Source organism: Erinaceus europaeus, chromosome 4 (assembly GCF_950295315.1).
Source record: "Erinaceus europaeus chromosome 4, mEriEur2.1, whole genome shotgun sequence".
Lineage (NCBI taxonomy): Eukaryota > Metazoa > Chordata > Mammalia > Eulipotyphla > Erinaceidae > Erinaceus > Erinaceus europaeus.
In genome coordinates, this window is record NC_080165.1 from 36,603,017 (window position 1) to 36,629,008 (window position 25,992).

The 25,992-nt window shown below is 40.1% G+C and overlaps 5 non-coding genes and 1 pseudogene across 5 annotated transcripts; 2 read left to right on the forward strand and 4 right to left on the reverse strand.

Annotated features, from left to right (window-relative positions):
- The first annotated feature begins 4,280 nt into the window (after nucleotides 1-4,280).
- On the forward strand, nucleotides 4,281-21,310 carry LOC132538196 (large ribosomal subunit protein uL5-like; annotated as a pseudogene).
- A 252-nt stretch (nucleotides 21,311-21,562) lies between these two features.
- Nucleotides 21,563-21,635, reverse strand: TRNAK-CUU (transfer RNA lysine (anticodon CUU)). Its single transcript has one exon. It is a non-coding gene; the product is annotated as a tRNA-Lys (tRNA).
- A 1,172-nt stretch (nucleotides 21,636-22,807) lies between these two features.
- Nucleotides 22,808-22,879, reverse strand: TRNAP-AGG (transfer RNA proline (anticodon AGG)). Its single transcript has one exon. It is a non-coding gene; the product is annotated as a tRNA-Pro (tRNA).
- Nucleotides 22,880-23,755: 876 nt separating this feature from the next.
- TRNAI-AAU (transfer RNA isoleucine (anticodon AAU)) lies at nucleotides 23,756-23,829 on the reverse strand. Its single transcript has one exon. It is a non-coding gene; the product is annotated as a tRNA-Ile (tRNA).
- Nucleotides 23,830-24,298: 469 nt separating this feature from the next.
- On the reverse strand, nucleotides 24,299-24,370 carry TRNAA-CGC (transfer RNA alanine (anticodon CGC)). Its single transcript has one exon. It is a non-coding gene; the product is annotated as a tRNA-Ala (tRNA).
- A 797-nt stretch (nucleotides 24,371-25,167) lies between these two features.
- Nucleotides 25,168-25,240, forward strand: TRNAK-UUU (transfer RNA lysine (anticodon UUU)). The gene has a single exon. It is a non-coding gene; the product is annotated as a tRNA-Lys (tRNA).
- The last annotated feature ends 752 nt before the right edge of the window (nucleotides 25,241-25,992 follow it).

Sequence of the window (25,992 nt, forward strand, 5' to 3'; positions counted from 1 at the left end):
ACAATCACAGAGTCAGAAAGCCAAATAAAATATTAAAATTTTGTTAATACACACCTACTAGAGACTGTAATAAATATACCTTGCGACATAGAGACAGAACTGTAGTTGACAAGAAAAACATAGACCTAAATAGAAGAAAACGATGCTCTCCCTTACTCCTAGTAAGGGGAATAGTTGGTCCACCTTTTCATCCAGCATTTCAAAGACATCTAGCCAATGCCTGCAATTTTGCTAAATAACCAGCAGTGAGTTAGCCTTAGCTATTGTGTTCTAATATTGTTCACCTCCTATCTCTAGTTCTAATTTAAGGAGGTAAATGATGACATACAATGGAATACTAAAGTTCTAAAAAAAAGAAGGAATAAAAGCTTGTACATACTGCATCTTTAACTTTTCTGTTAAAAAGTGAAAGTAAAGACAGTATTGACTTATGTGTATAAGTAACTATTGGAAGAGTGCATACCAAACAGTGCTTGGATTTAAGATTTTGTTTATTTTGTCTTAGAATAGGTGGGAGCAAAATTGATGGGAATTAGGAATTTTTCATTTCATACTTTTAACATTGTGACTGTATTAACTATATAAACTGGATTTTTAAGATAAGGAGCATATAAAGCATGTGAGCTTAAATTGCATGTAACAAATGTGTTAAGAATAAAAGTTAGTATTCAGAGGTTATCTGTTTATTGTCCTTCATCTGTAGTTGCTATGAATTAAGTTTGTGTGCCCTTTGAGATATTACTGTTTTTATTTTGTTTTCAAAATACCACACTTTGAGGATTGAGGAAACAGTATAATAGTTATGCAGAAGATTTTCATATCTGAAGCTCTGAGGTCTCAGGTTCAATCCCCAGCACCACCGTAAACCAGAACTGAGTAGTATTTTAGTCTTTCTCTGTGTGTCTTTTTCCTTGTATCTCTCATTAAAATAGTATAAGATTTGAAAACAAAAAAAGTAGTTCAAGAGGTGACACAGTGGATAAAGCATTACTCTCAAGCATGAAGTCCCAAGTTCAATCCCCAGTAACACATGTACCATAGTAATGTCTGGTTCTTTCTCTCCTGTCTTATAAATAAATGTTTTAAAAATAAAAATTAAAAAAAAAAACATTCTTTGAGGAGCCAGGTAGTGGCACACCTGCTAGAGCACACACATTACAATGTACAAGGACCCAAGGTTTAAGCACCCATTCTGTTACCCATCTGCAAGAGGGAAGCTTCACAAGCACTGCTACAGGTGTCTGTCTCCACCTTAATCTCCCCCATACCTCTCAATTTCTGTCTCTAGCCAAAATAGAGTTGTTGTTTTTTTTCATTTATATTATTGTATAGAGATAGAGACATTGAACTATTAAATCTTTTCATAGGAGGGCTAGGTGGTGGCAAACCTCATAGAACATACATTTTGGGGGCCGGGCGATAGCACAGCAAGTTAAGTGCACGTGGCACAAAGCACAAGGACCACCAGCTTCAGGATCCCGGCTCCCCCACCTGCAGAGGGGCATGCCTTCACAAGTGGTGAAGCATGTCTGCAGCTGTCTATCTTTCTCCCTCTCTGTCTTCCCATCCTCTCAATTTCTCTCCTATCCAACAATGATGACAGCAATAACAACAAAAAAGGCAATAAAAGCGAAAATAGCCTCCAGGAGCAGTGGATTTGTAGTACAGGCACTGAGCCCCAGCAGTAACCCTGGAGGCAAAAAAAGAACATACATTTTATTATTTTTAAATGCTTTATTAATGAGAAAGATAGGAGCAAGAGAAAGAACTAGTCATCACTCTGGTACACATACTAGCAGCCAGGAATTGACTTTGGGAATGATGTGTGTTGTTAAAATTCAGAGGCTCTAGCAGGCCGGGCTAGCTTCACGGGTGGGTAACAGAGACAACCAGAGACATATGGCTGGGCAGGGAAGCTGTATTTCTTTATTCAGGAACAACGATTTATAAACTAAGACAAACTAATCACCAAACAGAACTCTCTTGCCTCCTTCCCCCGCAGTGGCGCCAAGCACTCTCGAACTCTGGAACTCTGGTGGGGTTCCTTGGGGTGGGGACAAGCGGGCCTGCGAAAACTAGCAGGACTGAACCAATTTTCTTGGCAGGGGGAGAGCATACAACAAACGTGGTTAAGAGTCCAGTGCCATACCCAATGTGCACCTTCCAGACCACTAGAGCACACATTTTACAATGCACACAGACCCATATTTAAGCCCCTAGTCCCCACTTGTGGAGTGGAGGCTTCATGAGTGGTAAAGCAGTGCTACAGGTGTCTTTTTTTTTTTTTTTAAGTGAAGGTCTTTATTTATTAGTGAGAAACATAGAGAGAGAGAGAAAGAGCCAGACATCACTCTGGTACCTGTGCTGCCAGGGATTGAACTCAGGACCTCATGATTGAGAGTCTGATGCTTTATCCACTGAGCCACCTCCCAGACCACTATTTATTCCCTTTTGTTGCCCTTGTTACTTTTTTATTGTTGTAGTTATTATTGTTGTTATTGATGTTGTTGTTTGCTGGCACTCACGTGGGTGGCCTCACAACAGAGTAAGCCACTGGTTTCCTGTGCTAGCTCAAGAGACTACATAAACAGAAGGAACACCAAGGGAAAATCCAGCTACGAACAATCTGGTTTATTAAGCAAAAGGCAGAGTTTAAATAGCAGAATGGAACAAAGAACATTTTTCACATATGTTGATGGATTTCCAAAAGATCAGCACCCTTATGGTGGAGGATCTAAGGAATGACGAGAATTGATAGGGGTAGAGGAGAGTTCAGGGTAATTAGTTACAATGAGTCAAGAGTGCTAATTATACCAGCAGGGTGCGCTAAACAGAGAAAGGCAGAATATTGATGCAAGGAGTAGTAATCAAAGAAGGAGGAAATAGTGTGTGGGCCTACTATTATGTTCTGACAAGGCAGGATGATGGAGTATAGTTTGTATGTGATCAAAGATGGTGACTTATAGTGAACTTTTAAACAGGCAACCTTGGTTTGTAGCAAGGGAATGAGTTAAGTGTTAGAGGGTGTAGGCCTTTGTGAAGCCTTGGAGACTGTTAAGTGTTAGAGGGTGTAGGCCTTTGTGAAGCCTGGGAGACTGACAAGAGGAAACCGAGTCAGGAAAGCTTCTCCCTCCATGCTGACAAGTGGGGTGTATTTTCATACCTCCATCTTTAGGATGGGAGTTCCCCTATGCTCTACCATGCTTTCACATTATCCTACAGTCATTGTTAGATAGGACAGAGAGAAATGGAGAGAGGAGGGCCAGACAGGGGGAGAGAAAGATAGACACCTGTAGACCTGCTTCACCACCTGTGAAGCAACTCCCCTGTATATAAGGAACCAGGGGCTCAAACTGGGATCCTTAAGCTGGTCCTTGCGCTTTGTGCCACCTGTGCTTATCCCGCTGTGCTACCGTCTGACTCCTTACAGGTGTCTATCTTACCCCATGCCTTCTTGATTTCTGTCTGTCTCTACCTAATAAATAAAATACTTAAAAAACTTACAGGCTTAAAAGAAATGAATTCTTGGAGTTAGGATTCCTTCTTACAGATTTCCTTCTTTGTTCGGTATGGTGGAATCTGCAAGGTTCCAGGACACTGACAGTGAGAAGTGACATCTGAATAAAAAGATCCTACATTTTACCAGGTTTGGGCATTTTGTTTTAAATTATTTTTGTGGTGATTCGGGCAGTAGCACAGTGGGTTAAGCACATGTGGTGCAAAATGCGAGGACTGGCATAAGGATCATGGTTCGAGCCCCTGGCTCCCCACCTGCAGGGGAGTTGCTTCACAAGCGGTGAAGCAGGTCTGCAGGTGTCTATCTTTCTCTCCCCCTCTCTGTCTTCCCCTCCTCTCTCCATTTCTGTCTGTCCTATCCATCAACAATGACATCAATAACAACAATAAAACAACAAGGGCAACAAAAGGGAATAAATATATATTTTTTAATTTTGTATTTATTTTCCCATTGTTGCCCTTGTTGTAGTTATTACTGATGTTGTCGTTGGATAGGACAGAGAGAAATGGAGAGAGGAGGGGAGTTGGGCAGTAGTGCAGTGGGTTAAGCGCACGTGGTGCAAAGCCACAAAGCGCTAGAAGCAGGGTAAAGATCCAGGCTTCAGCCTCCGGCCCCCCCACCTGCAGAGGAGTCGCTTCACAGACGGTAAAGTAGCTTTGCAAGTATCTTTCCCCCTCTGTCTTCCCCTCCTCTCTCCATTTCTTTCTGTCTGATCTAACATTGACGACATCAATAACAACAACAATAAAAAACAAGAACAGACTCTCTTCCTGTTCTCTATCATGGCGCAAGACCAGGGTGAAAAGGAGAGCCCGATGCGGGAGCTTCGCATCCGCAAGCTCTGCCTCAACATCTGTGTGGGGGAGAGTGGAGACAGGCTGTCGCAGGCGGCCAAGGTGCTGGAGCAGCTCACAGGTCAGGCCCCCTGTGTTCTCCAAAGCTGGATATACAGTGAGATCCTTTAGCATCAGGCTAAATGAAAAGATTGCGGTCCATTGCACAGTCCGTGGAGCGAAGGCAGAAGAAATCCTGGAGAAAGGTCAAAAGGTGCAAGAATATGAATTTAAGGAAAAACAACTTCTCAGACACTGGAAACTTTGGCTTTGGGATCCAGGAACATATCGATCTGGGAATCAAATACGACCCAAGCATTGGTATCTATGGCCTGGACTTCTTTTTTTTTTTTTTTTAATTTTTTATTTAAGAAAGGATTAATGAACAAAAACATAAGGTAGGAGGGGTACAACTCCACACAATTCCCACCACCCAATCTCCATAACCCACCCCCTCCCATGATAGCTTTCCCATTCTCTAGCCCTCTGGGAGCATGGACCCAGGGTCATTGAGGGTTGCAGAAGGTAGAAGGTCTGGCTTCTGTAATTGCTTCCCCGCTGAACATGGGCATTGACTGGTTGGTCCATACTCCCAGTCTGCCTCTCTCTTTCCCTAGTAAGGTGTGTCTCTGGGGAAGCTGAGCTCCAGGACACATTGGTGGGGTCTTCAATCCAGGGAAGCCTGGCCAGCATCCTGGTGGCATCTGGAACCTGGTAATTGAAAAGCGAGTTAACATACAAAACCAAACAAATTGTTGAGCAATGGCCTGGACTTCTATGTGGTTCTGGGTAGGCCAGGTTTCAGCATCGCAGACAAGAAGCGCAGAACAGGCTGCATTGGGGCCAAACAGAATCAGCAAAGAGGAAGCCATGTGCTGGTTCCAACAGAAGTATGATGGGATCATCCTCCCTGGCAAATTCCCATTTTTATTCAAAAGATCAATAAAAGGAAAAAATATATATATATACATATATATAAAAAGCCAAACAGATTGTTGACTAATCATGAACCTAAAGGCCGGAATAGTGCAGATGAAGATTTGGGGGGTCTCTGTTTTGTAGATAGCTAGTAGGCCTATTTTAGTTATATTCCAAAGGGCACATGACTATACTAGTTTTTTTCTGAGCCTGACATCTGATATGCAGGTGGATCTAAGTTATTTTCTGGGGAGAAGGTGTCATGGCTGGAAAAAGCTAGAAAGCTGGATCAGGGAAGAGAGTAACTCCCAAATATGGGAAAGTTATTTAAATATTGTTGACTATAAACCATCACTTTGACCTGGAGCCCACTTTTAGCACAAGAGCCTATGCAACCTCTGCATTCCTGTAGATCTGACCTCATATTCTGTGGTCATGAGTAGGAATGTTCCAAGCTGCCTCAATTTCATGGACCCATCTTCCTCAGGTGGTAGAGTATGTTATCCAGCCCCTCTTCAGAGGATGGAACATTCTCTACCATTGTTGATCCATGTTGAGGGCAGGGTCCTATGGGGGCCCACAAAGGGATCCATTTTGTTGTTCCTGATGAATATGACCAGTGACAATGGAGAGAGGGATCTATTCGAGGTCTAGACCCATCATGTCTGTGGGAATCTCAGGACTCCTGGACTAGGGCTCTAGATGATGGGGTGGCCTGATAGTGACTAAAGAGTCATCATTAAAGTATGACAGTCTCTTGCTCTTATTCAGCTTTTGTAGTCCTTATTTTGATAAGCTTAGCTTTCAAGTGACTGAGAGAAGTATAATAAGAAGTAGGTGAGTGCCGGGATAGCCTGAGGGTACTTCTTCCCGAGCTAGTGCTCTCTGGGTTGGAGAGCTCAACTGGAGCTGATCTAGGCTGCTGCGTGGGAGAGGGATCAGGAACTCGTGCCGCACTAACTTCTGCAGGAGATACACTCTGGAACTCTCAGAGCCGGAAAGCAATTTCCAAGTGTCTTTAATCAGAAGAGCAGCTGTTTTTATACTCTCCAAGTAGGGTGGAAACAGGATGTGATATAGAGAGGGTGGAGAGAAAAGTGACTGGTGAAAATCAGAGTGTGACAAAGAGGGGGCAGATTAGGTGAGAATCCTATCACTGAACCACAAATGCCCTGGAGGGAGGGTGGAACTTGTTAACAGTGGTTATGTAAATAGAATGAAGTGGTTATGTAAATAGAATAGTGTTAAGCAGGGGGGATTTAAACCAAATGAAACAGAAGGGGTCTCATGCATACCAACAGGTGAGGAGGGTATCTAGGTCTAAGTAGAAATTATTTCATGGGAGGTGAGCGGTAGCACATCGGGTTAAGTGCAGTTAGCGCAAAGCTCAAGGACAGGCATAAAGATCCAGGTTTGAGTCTGTAGATGTCTATCTTTCCCCCTCCTCTCACCATTTCTCTTTGTCCTATCCAACAACAATGACATCAATAACAACAATAAAAAAAGGGGGCAACAAAAGTAAAAATAAAAAAAAAACTAGGAGTAGGGTGGTAGCACAGTGGGTTGAGCGCACATGGCACAAAGCACAAGGACCAGCATAAGGATCCCAGTTTGGTGGTCCAGGAGGTGGCGCAGTGGATAAGGCATTAGACTCTCAAGCATGAGGTACTGAGTTTCATCCCCCGCTGCACATGTACCAGAGTGATGGCTAGTTCTTTCTCTCCTATCTTTCTTATAAATAAATAAATTCTTAAAAGAAAAAATGATCCCAGTTTGAGCCCCCTGCTCCTCACCTGCAGGAGAGTCGCTTCACAGGCGATGAAGCAGGTCTGCAGGTGTCTGTCTTTCCCCTTCTCTGTCTGCCCCTCATCTCTCCATTTCTCTGTCCTATCTAACAACGACAACAATAATAGCTACAACAACAATAAAAAAGTAACAAGGGCAACAAAAGGGGATAAATAAAAAATTTTTTAAAAGAAACTTTCATTAGGAACTTTGTAGTGTCTTTTTAGGTCTTTCTACTTGCTTCATTTACTGACTCACTGTAGACTATTGCACACTTTTGCTTTCAGGTATATTTTGCCCTAATTTATGGATACATGTGAACATATGCCCTATCTTATGGGATCTGGTCTTTATCTAAGTTCTACTGTGAGAATGTTATACATATGATAGCAACATCAAATACTGGAGAGGGTGTGGGGGCAAAGGAACCCTTCTGCACTGCTGGTGGGAATATCAATTGGTCCAACCTCTGTGGAGAGCAGTCTGGAGAACTCTCAAGAAGGCTAAAAGTGGACCTACCCTATGGCCCTGCAGTTCCTCTCGGGGATATACCCTAAGGAACCAAAGAGGACCAGGAGGTAGTGCATCCAGTAGTACAAAGTGCAAGGACCTGGGTTTGAGCCCCCACTACCAACCTGCAAGGGGAACACTTCAAAAACAGTGAAGCAGGTCTGCAGGTGTCTTTCTCCCTCTCCCCCCTCCTCTCTCAATTTCTCTCTGTCCAATAAAATGGAAAAACTGACCTCCAGAAGCAGTGGATTTGTAGTGCCAGCACCAATCACCAATAACTCTATAGGTAACAAAAAAAGAGAGGGGGAACCAAACACATCCAATCCACAAAGATCTGTGTATACCTATGTTCATAGCAGTATAACTTTTAATAGCCAAAACCTAGAAGCAACCTAGATGTCCAACAACAGATGAGTGGCTCAGCAAGTTGTGGCATATATACACACTAGAATATTACTCAGCTATTAAAAATGGTGATTTAACATTCTTCACCTCATCTTGGATGGAGCGTAAAGGTATCATTAAGTGAGATAAGCCAGAAAGAGAAGGATAAATAGGGAATGATCTCACTCATAGAAGCTGAAAAATAAGAACAGAAGGGAAAAACACTAAGCAGAACTTAGACTAGAGCTGGTGTATTGGACCAAAGTAAGGGACTCTGGGTTGTGGAACACCTAGGTGGGAATTAGAGTGTTATGTGGAAACCTAAGAAATGTTACATAAGTAAAAAAAAAGAAATGTTACATAAGTATCAACTACTATATTTTACTGTCAACTAAGCCATTACTCTCCACGATGAAGAAAAAAAACACCCTTAAGTATTGATTTCTAAGTCATTCTGATTCACTAGATCTGAGAAAAGGCTCAGGAATTCTTGGGGATTAAACCAGCTCCCCCTGCTCCATGCTGCATTGCTGATAGTATGGCCTATTTACATAATCATTGTTTTGCCTGATCTACTTTTTACCTCGAGACCCGCCCTGCCTACAGGGTATAATAATCCCACCAGTTAAAACCATCGCAACAGATGCTAAGGATGCTTCCACCTTCACAGCATGCCTTTTGCCTCTCTCTGCCCCTTTCCTAGCCATCTCCTTTCCGATTTGCCACTTCCAGTTTTATCCCATAAAACCCACTTCTGTTCCTGGTTTTGCTCTCTTCTTTTCTCTCCAGCATCCTGACCTGAAGAAAGGCTGGCGTGCAGAGCAGAGGCGGTCATTGGGGTTTGGCACTCATGGATTAACCCACTGTGGTCACACCCGATTCTGGAGCGTTCAGTATGAATAAAGAATTGTATTATCACACCACCACCAGTTCCTGAGAGAGATCCTCTCTCCCACCTGAAATGCTAGCCTGGCAAGGAATCTGAATTTCTTTTTCTTTTTAAAAAATATTCGTTTATTTATTTATGAGGAAGATAGGAGGAGAGAGAAAGAACCAGACATCACTCTGGCACATCTGCTGCCCGGGGTTGAACTCAGGTTGAGAGTCCAAAGCTTTATCACTGTGCCACCTCCTGGACCACAAGGGAATCTGAATTTCTTTCTTTCCTTCTTTCTTTCTTTTTAAGATTTTATTTATTTATGAGAAAGACAGGAGGAGAGAGAAAGAACCAGACATCACTCTGGCACATGTGCGCTGGGGATAGAACTCACAACCTCATGCTTGAGAGTCCCAAGGCTTTACCACTGTGCCACCTCCCAGACCACGGGAATCTGAATTTCTAAGCTTCCCCCCCCCCCAGGTGATCCATGTACAGCCAGGTTTGAATACTCAAGCTACAATGTTCCCACTGATTATTCTTGAAACCTGCAGAGAATGTTAGGACAATGTTAGTAAAATGATTGGCTTAGTTGGGTAAACGAATCAAGTTTAAGAAGTATGTGTGTGTGTGTTTCCTCTACTACTGATAAAAAAGAATAGGCCTCCCGCAAATTTTAATGGAACCAGTGGTGGGTCTTATTTTTTTCTAAGTTCTGACAAGTTGGAAGAATCATACCATCTTGCCAAGGCAGGTCAAGCATTTTATTATGAGTAAGAAAGGAATGGAAAACATGTACATAGGGACACGTAGGCTCAACAGAGAAGCTAAAAAAAAAAAAAAAAAGGATAGGTGCTAGGCCCCCAAGGGATGAGTGGTAGTGAGCGCTTGAGAAGAGCCCTTTTTCATAAGGCAAAGAAACTGACTTATTAAGGTGATAAATGACAGTTTGGGCAATAGTTCTTTTTCTTTCATATTATATATATATTTTTTATCTTTATTTATTTTTTGGATAGAGACAGCCAGAAATTGAGAGGAAGGGAGAGAGATAGGGAGACAGAGAGACACCTACAGCTCTGCTTCACCACTTGTGAAGCTTTCCCCCTACAGGTGGGGAGCCGGGCTTGAACCTGGGCCCTTGAGCACTGTAATATGTGTGCTCAACCAGGTGAGCCACCACCTGTCCCCTATTTTTTTTTAATTTTATTTATTCATTTATTCCCTTTTGTTGCCCTTGTTTTGTTGTAGCTATTATTGTTGCTATTGATGTTATTGTTGTTGGATAGGACAGAGAGAAATGGAGAGAGGAGGGGAAGGCAGAGATGGGGAGAGAAAGATAGACACCTGGAGACTTGCTTCACCGCTTGTGAAGTGACTCCCCTGTAGGTGGGGAACCTGGGGCTTGAACCAGGATCCTTATGCCGGTCCTTGAGCTTTGCACCACATGTGCTTAACCCACTGCGCTACCGCCCGACCCTTTATTTTTATATATATGTATATGTGTATATGTATATGTTTTAACATATCATAATTGGTTTTTCTGATCCTTTGCCTTTGCTCTGGATCACAGTGTACCAAATAACAAAGTGGCTTGGAGGCAGCCATATCCCATGCACATAAGCACACACATTTGCATTTCCTTGATGGGCCAGTCGCCTATTTATTTATTGATCGGTTGATTGATTTTTAAATTTTTTTTTAATTTATTTCTTTATTGGGGAATTAATGTTTTACATTCAACAGTAAATACAATAGTTTGTACATGCATAACATTCCCCAATTTGCCATTTAACAATACAACCCCCACTATGTCATTTATCATCCTTCATGGACCTGTATTCTCCCCACCCACTCACCCACCCCAGAGTCTTTTACTTTGGTGCCAATTACATTTCAGGTTCTACTTGTGTTTTCTTTTCTGATCTTGTTTTTCAACTTCTGCCTGAGAGTGAGATCATCCCATATTCATCCTTCTGTTTCTGACTTATTTCACTCAACATGATTTTTTCAAGGTCCATCCATGATCGGCTGAAAATGGTGAAGTCACCATTTTTTACAGCTGAGTAGTATTCCATTGTGTATATAGACCACAACTTGCTCAGCCACTCATCTGTTGTTGGACACTGGGTTGCTTCCAGGTTTTGGCTATTACAAATTGTGCTGCCAAGAACATATGTGTACACAGATCTTTTTGGATGGATGTGTTGGGTTCCTTAGGATATATCCCCAGGAGAGGAAATGCAGGGTCATAGGGTAGTAGGTCCATTTCTTGCTTTCTGAGAGTTCTCCAGACTGTTCTCCACAGAGGTTGGACCAATTGACATTCCCACCAGCAGTGGAGGAGGGTTCCTTTGACCCCATATCCTCTCCAGCATTTGCTGCTGTTACCTTTTCTGATGTATGACATTTTCACAGGAGTGAAGTGATATTTCATTGTTGTTTTTATTTGCATTTCTCTGACAATCAGAGACTTGAAACATTTTTTCATGTGTTTCTCAGCCTTTTGGATCTCTTCTGTGGTGAATAATCTGTCCAAGTCCTCCCCTCATTTTTGGATGGGGTTATTTGTTGTCTTGTTGTTGAGTTTGGCAAGCTCTTTATATATTCTGGTTATTAGCCTCTTGTCTGATGTATGGCATGTAAAGATCTTCTCCCATTCTGTGAGGGTTCTCTTGGTTTGGGTAGTGGTTTCTTTTGCTGTGCAGAAGCTTTTTAATTTGATGTAGTCCCATAGGTTTATACTTGCCTTAGTCTTCTTTGTAATTGGATTCATTTCATTGAAGATGTCTTTAAAATTTATGCAAAAAGACTTCTGCCAATATTTTCCTCTAAGTATTTGATAGTTTGTGGTCTAACATCCAAGTCCTTGATCCACTTGGAATTTACTTTTCTATTTGGTGAAATACAGTGGTTCAGTTTCATTCTTCTGCATGTTTCAACCCATTGTTTGCAACACCATTTGTTGAAGAGACTCTGCTTTCCCCATGTAATAGTCTGGGCCCCTTTGTCAAAGATTAGATGTCCATAGGTGTGGGGCCTCGGTTGATTGACTTTTTTACCAGCTCACTGATCAGCTCTGGCTTATGGTGGTGCAGGGGATTGAACATGGGACTTTGGAGCCTCAGGTAAGAGTCTCTTTGCATAACCATTATGCTATCAACATCCACCCCCACCATTTATTTTATTTTGTTTGTAGCAACCTTCATAGTGACTTGGTGTCACTTGCCCTGCCAGTCACTAATGAGAGGTCCAGAACAGATTTTCTCAAGAGGTGCCACTTTGGCATATACATTATTTTGAGAAGTCAGCTAAAACCCTACAAACTCAAACATCTTTTTATTACTCCCTTAACTACCTATAAGGTGAAATATGGGCAGCGTTGAAAGTGGTGCAGTGGGCAGAGCATTGGACTTTCAATTATGAGACTGTGAGTTTGGGCCCTGGTATTGCATATGCAAGGCTGATGCTCTGATGATCTGATTCTCTGTCTATCTCTATCTCTCAACATCTCCTCAGTGAACTAATTTTAACCAATATATAATATATTTTAAATAAATCTGTGGCAGGGGAGATAGTAATTTTTTTTTTTAAATGCATCACCATAAGCCAGAGCTGAGCAGAGTTCTCATAAAAGGGGAAGGGAGGTGGTCCAGGAGGTGGTGTAGTGGATAAACCATTAGACTCTCAAGCATGAGGTCCTGAGTTCAATCCCCATGTAGCAGAGTGATGTCTGGTTCTTTCTCTCTTCCTATCCCACTCATTGATAAATAAATAAAATATTTTTTTAAAAGGAGGGGAGGAAGGGGGAAAGTGAGAAAGCTAGAAAAGGAAAGGAAGGGAAGGAAGGAAGAAGGGTGAGGAATGGAGACAAAGAAAAAAGAAAGTAAACTTTAAAAAAGAAACAAAACAGGTTACCTGAGGGATAGTATGGTTCTACAAAAGGGCTTAGACATTCTGCAGAAAAAACAAGTGACCCTCCAAAACACAAGCTACACATTATTTATCAAAGACCCAATAACTTTTTTTTTTGGGGGGGTAGATGAGGAGGGTTCGGGTCCTGGAACATGATGGCAGAGGAGGACCTAGAGGGGGGTTGAACAGTTATGTGGAAAACAGAAATGTGAACAGCTGTAGGTAGTACAATGGTTATGCAAAGAGACTCTTCTTCCTGAGGTTCCAAAGTCTCAGATTCATGGTGAATTCACCTTTCAGTGGTTAACAACTATACCCTAGACATTTATTTAAAATCCCTAGGCATTTATTTATTTATTTACTTATTTACCTAAAATCTACCTGGAAGGTACCTAAATCTTCCTAAAGACAGAGCACTTTGGTTATCTTTTTTTTTTTTATAATTTATTTCTTTATTGGGGAATTAATGTTTTACATTCAACAGTAAATACAACAGTTTGTACATGCATAACATTCCCCAGATTCCCATTTAACAATACAACCCCCACTATGTCATTCATCATCTTTCATGGACCTGTATTCTCCCCACCCACCCACCCACCCACCCCAGAGTCTTTTACTTTGGTGTAATACTCCAATTCCATTTCAGGTTCAACTTGTGTTTTCTTTTCTAATCTTGTTTTTCAACTTCGGGCTGAGAGTGAGATCATCCCATATTCATCCTTCTGTTTCTGACTTATTTCACTCAACATGATTTTTTCAAGGTCCATCCAAGATCGGCTGAAAACGGAAAAGTCAGCATTTTTTACAGCTGAGTAGTATTCCATTGTGTATATAGACCACAACTTGCTCAGCCACTCCTCTGTTGTTGGACACCTGGGTTGCTTCCAGGTTTTGGCTATTACAAATTGTGCTGCCAAGAACATATGTGTACACAGATCTTTTTGGATGGATGTGTTGGGTTCCTTAGGATATATCCCCAGGAGAGGAATTGCAGGGTCATAGGGTAGGTCCATTTCTTGCCTTCTGAGAGTTCTCCAGACTGTTCTCCACAGAGGATGGACCAACTGACATTCCCACCAGCAGTGCAGGGGGGTTCCTTTGACCCCACACCCTTTCCAGCATTTGCTGCTGTTACCTTTTCTGATGTATGACATTCTCACAGGAGTGAAGTGATATCTCATTGTTGTCTTTATTTGCATTTCTCTGACAATCAGAGACTTGGAGCATTTTTTCATGTGTTTCTCGGCCTTTTGGATCTCTTCTGTGGTGAATATTCTGTCCAAGTCCTCCCCCCATTTTTGGATGGGGTTATTTGTTGTCTTGTTGTTGAGTCTGGCAAGCTCTTTATATATGTTGGTTATTAAACTCTTATCTGATGTATGGCATGTAAAGATCTTCTCCCATTCTGTGAGGGGTCTCTTGATTTGGGTAGTGATTTCTTTTGCTGTGAAGAAGCTTTTTAATTTGATGTAGTCCCATAGGTTTATACTTGCCTTAGTCTTCCTTGTAATTGGATTCGTTTCACTGAAATTGTCTTTAAAATTTATGCGGAAAAAAGTTCTGCCAATATTTTCTTCAAAATATCTGATAGTTTGTGGTCTAACATCCAAGTCCTTGATCCACTTGGAATTTACTTTTGTATTTGGTGAAATACAGTGATTCAGTTTCATTCTTCTGCATGTTTCAACCCATTGTTTGCAACACCATTTGTTGAAGAGACTCTGCTTTCCCCATGTAATAGTCTGGGCCCCTTTGTCAAAGATTAGATGTCCATAGGTATGGGGCCTCATTTCTGGGCTCTCAATTCTATTCCACTGGTCAGTGTGTCTGTTCATGTTCCAGTACCAAGCAATTTTGATGACAATGGCCCTATAATACAGTTTGAAATCTGGGAGTGTGATGCCTCCAGTTCTGTTCTTTTTTTCTCAAGATTGTTTTGGCAATTCTAGGTCTTTTCTGGTTCCAGATAAACATTTGTAGCATTTGTTCTATTCTCCTAAAAAATGTGCTTGGGATCTTGATGGGGATAGCATTAAATTTGTAGATGGCTCTGGGTAATATATTCATTTTGATGATGTTAATTCTTCCAACCCATGAACATGGAATATCTTTCCACTTCTTTGTGTCTTTTTCAATTTCTTTGAGTAGTGACTCATAATTTTCAGTATACAAGTCTTTCACTTCTTTGGTTAGGTTTACTCCTAGATATTTTATAGTTTTTGTTGCTATAGAAAAAGGAACTGATTTCTGGATTTCAATTTCTTCTAACTTAGTGTTTGCATAGAGGAATGCCACTGACTTCTGAATGTTAATTTTATAGCCTGACACCTTACTGTATTGCCTGATGATTTCCAAAAGCTTCTTGCTGGATTCCTTAGGTTTTTCCATGTATACTATCATGTCATCTGCAAATAAGGAGAGTTTGACTTCTTCTCTTCCAATCTGTATGCCTTTAATTCCTTGCTCCTGCCTGATTGCTATGGCAAGAACTTCCAACACTATGTTGAATAGTAATGGTGATAGTGGGCAGCCCTGTCTAGTACCTGATCTGAGGGGAAACGCTTCCAGTTTTTCACCATTGAGTATGATGTTGGCTGTAGGTTTGCTATATATAGACTCCACTATCTTCAGGAATTTTCCATCTATTCCCATTTTTTGTAGTGTTTTGATCATAAAGGGATGTTGTATTTTGTCAAAGGCTTTCTCTGCATCTATTGATATGACCATGTGGTTTTTGGTCTTGCTTTTGTTGATGTGGTGGATCACATTGATTGATTTATGTATATTAAACCAACCTTGCATGCCTGGGATAAACCCCACTTGGTCATGATGAACAATCTTTTTGATATACTGCTGTATCCGGTTGGCTAGAATTTTGTTCAATATTTTCGCATCTATGTTCATCAGAGATATTGGTCTGTAGTTTTCTTTTTTGGTTGTGTCCCTGTCTGCTTTTGGTATCAGGGTGATGTTGGCTTCATAGAAGCTGGCAGGGAGTATTCCAGTGTCTTCAATCTTCTGGAAGACTTTTAAAAGTAGAGGTATTAGTTCTTCTTTGAAAGTTTTGTAGAATTCATTTGTAAAACCATCTGGTCCAGGACTTTTATTTTTGGGAAGATTTTTGATAACTGTTTCAATTTCATTAGCTGTGATGGGCCTGTTCATGTTATCCACTTCCTCTTTACTTAGTTTTGGAAGTTGGTAGGTATCTAGGAAATCATTCATTTCTTCCAGGTTCTCTAGCTTGGTGGCATATAGTTGTTCATAGAAGCCTCGCATGATATGTTGAATTTCTGCAATGTCTGTTGTGATATCTCCTCTTTCATTTACTATCCGATTTATTTGGGTCTTCTCCCTTTTTTGTTTTGTGAATCTGGCTAATGGTTTGTCGATTTTGTTTACTCTTTCGAAGAACCAACATTTACTTTCATTGATCTTTTGTATGGTTTTCCTATTCTCAATGTTATTTATTTCTGCCCTAACTTTAGTGATTTCTGTCCTTCTGGTTGCTTTAGGATTCCTTTGTTGTTCTTCTTCTAGGTCTTTAAGATGTGCAATCAGGCTGTTTATTTGTGCCTTTTCTTGTTTCCTAATGTGTGCTTGTATAGCTATGAACTTCCCTCTTAGGACTGCTTTAGCTGTGTCCCAAATATTTTGATAGCTTGTGTCTTCATTTTCATTGAACTCTCGAAACATTTTGATTTCTTCCTTGATTTCCTCTTTGACCCAGAAGTTGTCAAGAAGTGTACTGTTGAGCTTCCACATTTTGGGACTGTTACTAATCTTTTGTTGATTGTTAAGTGATAGTTTAATTCCACTGTGGTCTGAGAAGATGCTTGGGATGATTTCAGTGCTCTTGAATTGGCTGATGCTGTCTTTGTGGCCTAACATATGGTCTATCCTTGAGAATGATCCATGTGGATTTGAATAAAATGTGTATTCCAGTTTCTTGGGATGAATGACTCTGAAAATGTCCAATAGTTCTAGTTTATCTATCTCTTCATTTAGCTCCCTTATGTCTTTATTGATTTTCTTCCTGGATGATCTGTCAAGTTGAGATAGTGGGGTGTTGAAGTCCCCTACTATGATTGTGTTACTGTTAATATATTGCTGTAGCTCTTTAAGTAGAAGTTTGATGTATTTAGATGGCTTCTCATTGGGTTCATAGATATTAATAATTGTTAAGTCCCCTTGATTGACTGATCCTCTGAGCGTTAAGTAGTGTCCATTCCTATCTTTTTTAATCTTATCTATTTTAAAGTCTATCATATCAGATATGAGAATAGCTGTTCCTGCCCTTTTTTGTGGGCCATTGGCTTGAATGATAGTTTTCCATCCTTTCACTTTAAGTCTGTGTTTGTCTTGTTGAGTTAGGTGAGTTTCCTGTAGACAACATATTGTTGGGTTGTGTTTTCTGATCCATCTTCCTACTCTGTGTCTTTTAATAGGTGAATTCAGGCCATTGACATTTATTGATATCAAAGTTTGAAGATATTTTAACGCCATTTTTGAAGAGTTTTAGAGTGTTTTGATATATGTCCTATTTGTGGTGGTCTGGTTGTTTATAGGAGACCTTTCAGAACTTCTTTCAGGGCAGGCTTGGTGATGGTTGCTTCCTTCAACTGTTGCTTGTCTGAGAAGGTTTTGATGCTTCCATCTAGTCTGAATAACAGTCTAGCAGGATATAGTATTCTTGGCTTAAAGCCTTTCTCATTGAGCACTCGATAGATATCTTGCCATTCTCTTCTGGCCTGTAGTGTTTGTATGGAGAAGTCTGCTGCTAATCTTATGGGTTTTCCTTTGTAGGTGACTCTTTGTTTTTCTCTTGCAGCCTTGAGGATCCTTTCTTTATCTTTATTCCTTTCCATTCTAAGTATGACATGTCTTGGTGTCTTTAGGTCTGGGTTAATTCTGTTTGGGACCCTCTGGGCTTCTTGAATCTTTATGTCTTTGGTGTTGTCTAGACTAGAGAAATTTTCAGCTATTATGGCCTGGAGAATGCTTTCTTCCTCTCCTTCTCTTTCTTCCTCTGGTAAGCCAATAATGCGTATATTGTTTCTTTTGAAGTCATCCCATAGGACTCTGTTGTTGTTTTCAGCATCTCTTAATCTCTTTTTGAGATCTCTTACTTCTTTTTTAGTTGTCTCTAATTCATCCTCAATCTTGCTAATTCTGTCTTCAGCCTCATAGATTCTATTCTCTCTGCCCTCTACTGCTTTCTGGAGTTCATCTATTTTGTTGCCCTGCTCTGATACTGTTTTAGCTTGTTCAGCTAGTTGCCTTCTTAGCTCAGCGATTTCAGCTTTCAGCTCTCTAATAACCATGAGATAATTAGAATTTTCTTCCATATTCTCATTTGTTGTTCCTGCATTTCTGATTACAATTTTTTCAAATTCTTTACTCACTCCTGTTATTATTTCCTTAGCTAATGTTTGGATGTTGAAGTCGTTGTTTTGTGCTTCACCCTCTGGAGGACTTTTAGCTGGACTCTTGTCCTGGTTCTTCTCCAATATTTTTTCTTGTTGTTTTAACCATTTTATATATTATGTTATGAGTTCTCTTTATCAGTACATTTCAAATTATTGATCACTATTGCCTGGATTGACTTGTGTCTAAGTAATTTAATTAAAGGGTTTGCCATGGTGGAAGTTAACAGTTTTTTCAATCCCTGAGTTGGAGCTCAGTGGTGTAAAAGCCTCTGTTTTTTTCTTCCCTCTAGGCTATGGGAGCCTGAGGGCTTTTAAACTGTCAATAGGCTTCTTAGCTTTATCACTGACTCTTGACCAAGAGATAAAGCAGGGTGTGGCAGAGATAATCCAGTGGTTATGCAAAGAGACTTTCACAGCCCCTCAGCTATGCCACCGAGGTATAGGTCTTCTCATGAGTTTCCTGGTTAGATCTCTGTCCCCTGGTGTCCCTCCTGTTGCTGCTCCAGATTCTGAGGGTAGTAGCAATGGAGACTCAGAGTTGCACTTGGTGAGTCTCTGGGGAGTCCTTTCCTCCCTTCAGCTGTCCCCTTGTTGTGGAGCAGACTGGAGGTGGTGTCTCCACTGATAAACTGCTGAATGTTAGCAGTCACTTAATCTCTCCTTAGGCCCCTCTCTCCTCTCTGTCACCAGCCACTCGTGTTTGTACTCACACGGGTGATTTACTGGGTTCCTGTGGTCATTCTAGTCCTGTCTTGTTTCGGTCCGGGTGGTCTCCTTTGGTATTCCTAGTTGATCCGGAAGAGGAGAGGAGAGGAGAGGAGAGAAAGCCATCTGCTGCTCGTAGCTCCGCCTCCAGAACCGGAAAAATCGACCCAATAACTTTTAAGAGAGCAAAAATTGTTCTAGAATCACATTGAGGTAGTGGTTGCACAACCCTGCATACAAACAATAAATAAATGGGTCTGTGAATTGGGTCTTACTAAAGCTCTGGAAAGAAAAAAGAGTGGGAGTGGGTAGATAGCATAAATAATGGTTATGCAGAGTCTCTCATGCCTGAGACTCTGAAGTCCGAGGTTCAGTCCCCTGCACCAACAATAAACCAGAGCTAGGCAGTGCTCTGGTGTTTCTCTCTGTGTCTCTCTCTTTGCATCTCTCTCAAAAATAAAATTCATAAAATATATTAAAAAATGCTTCCCTAAAGACACACCTTACTAGGGAAAGAGAGAGGCAGACTGGGAGTATGGACCAACCAGTCAACGCCCATGTTCAGAGGGGAAGCAATTACAGAAGCCAGACCTTCTACCTTCTGCAACCCTCAACGACCCTGGGTCTATGCTCCCAGAGGGATAGAGAATGGGAAAGCTATCAGGGGAGGGGGTGGGATATGGAGATTGGGTGGTGGGAATTGTGTGGAGTTGTACCCCTCCTACCTTATGTTTTTGTTCATTAATCCTTTCTTAAATAAAAAATTAAATATATATATATATATATATATATATATATATATATATATATAAAAGAGCAGGGGTAGATAGCATAATGGTTATGCAAAGAGACTCTCATGCCTGAGGCTCCAGAGTTCCAGGTTCAGTCCCCTGTACCACCATAAGCCAGAGCTGAGTAGTGCTCTGGTAAAATAAATAAATAAATAAATAAATAAATAAGAAAAAGAGAGGAAGGGAGGAGGAAAAAGAAAAGGAGGGAGAAAGATAGATTGGGAGATAGTATTAATGTTTTTACAGAAAGACTTCCATTCCTGAGGCTCCAAAATTTCAGGTTCAATCCCTCACACCCACCATAAGCCAGAGCTGAACAGTGTTCTGGCCTCTCCTCTTTCTCTATTTTTCTCATTCAAATAAAGTAAATGTAATTTTTTTTGGTAAAATTTTAAAAAATAAATCAAGAGTGGGTTAGGGGGTGGTACAGTGGCTAAGCGCTGAACTCTTAAGAATGAAGTCCTGGGGTGGGGGAGATAGCATAATGGCTATGCAAACAGCTCTCATGCCTGAGGCTCCAAAGTCCCAGGTTCAGTGCCCCATGCCACCATAAACTAGAGCTGAGAAGTGCTCTGGTGATTCTCTCTGTGTCTCTATCTGCATCCCTCTCAAAAATAAAATACTAAAAAAAAAAAAAAAAAAATGAAGTCCTGAACAAATCCCCTGAAGCACATATACCAGAATGATATCTGGTTCTTTCTCCTATTCCTCTTATAAATAAATAAAATATTTAAATTAATTAATTAAAATAAAATGTCCTGTATAATTACTGAAGCTTATTTCTACCATAAATCACATAATGTCACATAAATCATGCTAGCTGTGGAGTAAGGTTAAGTTAGCACAGTACTTTAGCATTACTATCCTAGATAGTGGATTTTGCTAATATTTGAATGACTTGATCATCAGTCAGTTGGTCAAACTGAGATTTTTGGAAAAAAAATTTTATGAGATTGTATGAAATATTTTTATTAAAAATAAAAATCTTGTGGTCCGGGAGGTGGTGCCCATAAAGCATTGGATTTTCAAGCATGAGGTCCCAAGTTCAATCCCTGGTGGCACATGTACCAGAGTGATGTCTGGTTCTTTCTCCTTTTATCTTTCTCATTAATAAATAAATTACTTATTTTTTTTTTTTTTTGTTATTTGTAAGTCATTGCAACTTGTAGATTGGTTGTTTTTTTTTTTTTTTTTTACCAGAGCACTGGCTTATGGCAGTGTAGGGGATGATTGAACCTGGGACTTGAAAGCCTCAGGCATGAAACCTCTTTGCATAACCATTATGCTATACCCACACCCTGGTTGGTTCTTTTAGTGGCACTGTGAGAGGAAAAATGTTTGTAAAAAGCATTATTTGCAGGAAATTCATTATGTAGTCTTGCTGGAAGTGATAAGGACCTGAAAATGTGTCTGCTTTAGTGGAAATAGAAAGTTCATCTTTCATTATTCTATAATGACTTGTATGGGCCAAAAAGTAGATTCATTCCAAGAACTTTGTGGCCACTGAAATTCTGCCCATCAAACTTTTTTTTTATAATTATTTTCTCTACCTTCAGTATCGAATTTTCCAACATCTCTGTATTTGTTTTCCAGCATCACAGAAAAATTTTGGCAGAGAATTTGATTCAGAATCACTAGAAGCATAAATATACACCTTTCATGTTCTTACATAGACCACTGTGAAAAGGTAAATAAACCAAAATGGATGTCCGCCAGGGGGCGATGCAGAATAATTAAATAGAAATAAGTCAACTATAGTCTCTCACTGTAACTTTATAATTCTATTTCTAGTGTTTAGGTCTAGAAATTCCTCTTGCTTGCTAGTGTGAGACTTCTCTGTGTAGATTAAATGTATGCAAAAATTGAATCGATAAAAATTGAGAAGCAATAAGTAAACCCGCCCAACGTGGGGCTCGAACCCACGACCCTGAGATTAAGAGTCTCATGCTCTACCGACTGAGCTAGCCGGGCTCTAGGAACTGCACCCCTATTATGTAAATAAGTACTTCTTAACTTGAATGAGCGTGGAGATTTTTAAATTATTTTAGTTTTGTAAGATAATAGTCAAATCTCAATTTAAAATTATTCACTCTAGAAATTAGGGAGATGGATTGAAGCAGAAAAACACTGAAGCGGGGTAGTGGTGGTGGTTATGGTAATGAAAAACTTTTAAATTATTTCGGTTTTCCTCCAATGTGTAGGGTCGAACATTCCGCCAACACGCAGAAAGTGAGGGTTTGTTTCTTCCTTCTTTCCTTCCTTTTCCTCTCTCTCCCTCTTTTTTTTTCCTTCTTTCCTTTTTGTTTTTTTACTGAGAAATGACGTTTTTCTCTCTTCTCCAAAATCGTACTGTTTGTAGACACATAAAACACATCTATTATGTTCAACGAACTTTTGCTGTCAGTGGTAAACAAACAACAAAAAAGAATTCTCTTTCCAGTAGTTATTATATTTTACATTGAAACATCTCAACAGCCCTCTAACCTTTCTGAGCGCGTAGTCCTTGATTGTGGAGAAAGTCCACAAATGAACAAACTGTGGGATCTGAAAAGGTAGAAGTTTTTGTCAAGGTCACATTCACAGTGTGGCAAGAATGGTGCTGTGAAAAGGAGAGAAATGTCTCGGAGTTACAGGAGAAGACTCGTGACTTTGGTTTCTAGTACAGGAACCCTATGGAACAGTCCTTTGAGCCACGTTGACCACCGCTGGAGCTCACAGACTAGTTTTATATCACAGATGTGAAGTCAGAACTGACTGAGACATTTGCCTTTGCAAAGTACTTTACAGCTAATGGAAAAGTAAATAAAGGACAAAAGTGGAAAATATTTATCTTTCTTTTAACTTAAAAAGATATCAGGTTACTTGTTGAAATCAAGGTGTCTCGTACATTTATCAAATTTCTACATTATCAGACAGGGAGGTAGCTCAGTGGCAGAAGAGCAGGAGTTAGATTTCTATATATAAATTTAGTAGCTCTATTTACTATAGCTGATCCATTTATGTCGAATGAAAAGCTTAACGCATAACGTAGTTGTGTGAGGAAACTCATACTATAGCTGATCCATTTATGTCGAATGAAAAGCTTAACGCATAACGTAGTTGTGTGAGGAAACTCAGGAAAGATGTAAAGGGGAAAAAAAGAGGGGCTCGTCCGGGATTTGAACCCGGGACCTCTCGCACCCTAAGCGAGAATCATACCCCTAGACCAACGAGCCATGTGTACAACAACTCCTCCTAAATACTTTAGAAGGTAGTAGATTGTAACTATGCTTTACCGGTTGTATTTTCCCAGTTCTATTTCCTTCTTATTAATTATTTTCCCCTCTCTGCATTCTTTTCTCCCTCTCTTCCTATTAAACTTTTCTTATAGACTTCGTTTTATTTTGGGTAGTGCATTTATTCCTACAATTTTAACACCCAATTATATGTGTTATTTTACATTTGGTAATCCTCTTTACATATAATATATTAGTAACTTAAAGTGCATAACATGATTTGTTATATTCCACATACAGTATTAGTCTTTCCTATATTTAAAGCTGCTCTCAGATCTTGCCGGGTTTTCTCCACACCCCAGTATAAAAGACTGTACAACTGCGGGTGGTGTAGGTACAGAAATCTATGCTTTTTCCAAAATTCTACTGGTTCAATGACTTTGGAAGTTACATTGCTGACAAGCTCGGAAACAGCCTACAACTGTTAGAGGGAGGCTGACCCAGACACTATGGCGTGCTTCCAAAATTCCGGCGGGAACCTTAGGCTTAATCTCAGACGCATTTTACATGGAGAAGAGTGAACTTTCACTCCACTCGTAAAACTATGAAGGCGCGGATTTATAATAGAAAACAGTTGTGCAAGGAAGAGACAGACACAAAACTAGAGTGCTGAACATCGATTTTGATGGAAACTAGGACTCACTAAAGAGACGCAACATGGAGACTGGGCTTTTACGTGTAGTTTATATACATTTCAATATTCCTGAAGGTTTGTTCTTTTATCAAGTTTTTGAGAACCCTAACACAAAACAATCACATAGGACACTCTGGATAATTTGCTTCTTTTTAAGAAAATTTCTAAGAATGTGAAAATAATGGCCCGTACGGGGATCGAACCCGCGACCTTGGCGTTATTAGCACCACGCTCTAACCAACTGAGCTAACCGGCCACCACGGAGCCCAGCTGTAAAAAGCTTTAATGAGAAGGTTTCGACATTGTTCTTTTGCTTGCCTACTTTACTTTTAAAAATAAAATTTTGGTTTTCTTACGTTTAAGATGGTATAGGCATCCAAAAATTCGAATTCACCCCACCAAGCTAGATTTCTTTATTTTTATTTCTTTTTTTTTGTGCTAAAACACAGCAAAAAAGGCCTAAATTCCTAGGGGCTCACAGGACAAATCCTGCCTTAAAGGCTATCAGTTCAGACAGCTTTCCAAGTTACTTCTCTTCGGTCACATCTTCACTAATTGTGTTTTTTGTTTCCAATTTCATTTGCTTCAATACGAAATTTTCCCTAAATATTTTTAAGTGGCTTTGCTTGCTTCTTTGCATACACTGTATTATACTCTGCATCTAAAACGGTATTATTGTGGAAATATATGAGTTTCCTTTTTCGAATGCAATGAAAACAAAGACTTGGAGATGCCGGGGATCGAACCCGGGGCCTCATACATGCGAAGCATGCGCTCTACCGCTGAGCTACATCCCCAACCCTATGCCAGAAGTGTTACTCGTGCCCCCCAATTCTTTGAATCTGATTTTTCCACTCTTTTTTTTTCAAATTACTGAAATTTTCTTCAGAAAAAACAAAAAAAAAAACATAATTGAGGATCTTTCGCTAATATCCCAAATGTAGGAAACCTTCCAGCCACGAGAGCTTTAACAAGCATCTAGATAATGAAGGCTAAAATTAACCTATAAATCTAGCAACTACCTAAAGTCTACAGGAAAGAGGGGAAAGGGGAGTAAAGAAGAAAAAGTGGGAGGAAAGAGTAAAAATAAGAGTGGGTATCTCTTCAAAGTATCTACTTTTGTTTTTCTTCAAAGCTTAGAACCAGCACAAAATAAAACACTTGCTCTGCCTTTCGACTCCTATTCAATTATCCCAAGTGTTACCGTCAAGATCCCAAGATCGTTAAATTAACCCCTTGAGAAAAATACCAGCATAACGTCGGTTTCTTTTTGAACGTAATCTGAGTCCTAATGTAGACTATTTGAGGTATTTCTTCGGGAAGCCTACAAACTGAAGATCTATATTCTGTACTACATGACTGTATTGAATTCTGTAGTGTATGTATGTGTGTATCCATGGTTAGATAACTATCCACAGATAGAGTGGGGACATGCTTAGACCTTGGCGTTGGAGAAAATCCTTATCTAGCTATGTTTGTATACTAATTGAGAGGAGTTTTTGTTAAAATAAACATCTTCAAACAATAATCAAGGCATGGTTCTAGTATTATCAGTATTTTTATCACAGTTAATAGAGTCCACAAGAAGTAGAGAGCCCGGATAGCTCAGTCGGTAGAGCATCAGACTTTTAATCTGAGGGTCCAGGGTTCAAGTCCCTGTTCGGGCGTTCTCCTTTTTTCTTCATACTCTTGAGAATATTTATTACAGTAACAATGGAGCAAGATAGTCTCAAAGTCAGAGGTTGGTTTACTCAGAGACTCAGGGATGTAAAATTACATCACAGGTGGTTCAAGTTAAAATAGGAGGCTTATTTTAGTATGCTTCCTGGAACCCAAGGCACAGAAAACGTTTCATTACTACACCAATAAAAGTATCATTAACACTAGTCACAGGTGATCGATCAGAGGTCAAACTGTTTCTTGCAAAATCCCCTTCCTTTCATTAGCGTTCTCCTTTCTAACTTCTTGATTTGCTCGACTCTAGGGTGCCGATGTAAACTGTACGGAGATCATGGTGTTGGCACTCAAACCTCAGGCAGGGGCTTGAACTTGATTTAAAGTTTGAAATTCAATTTACATCTGAATTCCTACATAGACATAAAACAGTAACAAAAGTTGCTCCAGTTACCATATACTTACTATTGCCAGATGCATAGCTTGCTGATGTTTTGGACTTTGTCTTATTATTTAAAATGCTCTGTTCTCCCCTCAGCCTCCCCCAATTAAAATTGATTTCAGGTTCCCCCACTGGAAAGCATGGAGCTGTAAAGAGAACCATAAAAATGAAATATACCCCGGTTCAGTCCCCAGCACCACAAGTAAAAGCTGAGCAGTGTTCTTGTAAAATAAGTAAACAAATAAATACGAAATGTAACATGTAATACAGCATCATTGGTGCTATCCTGGATAAACTATTTCG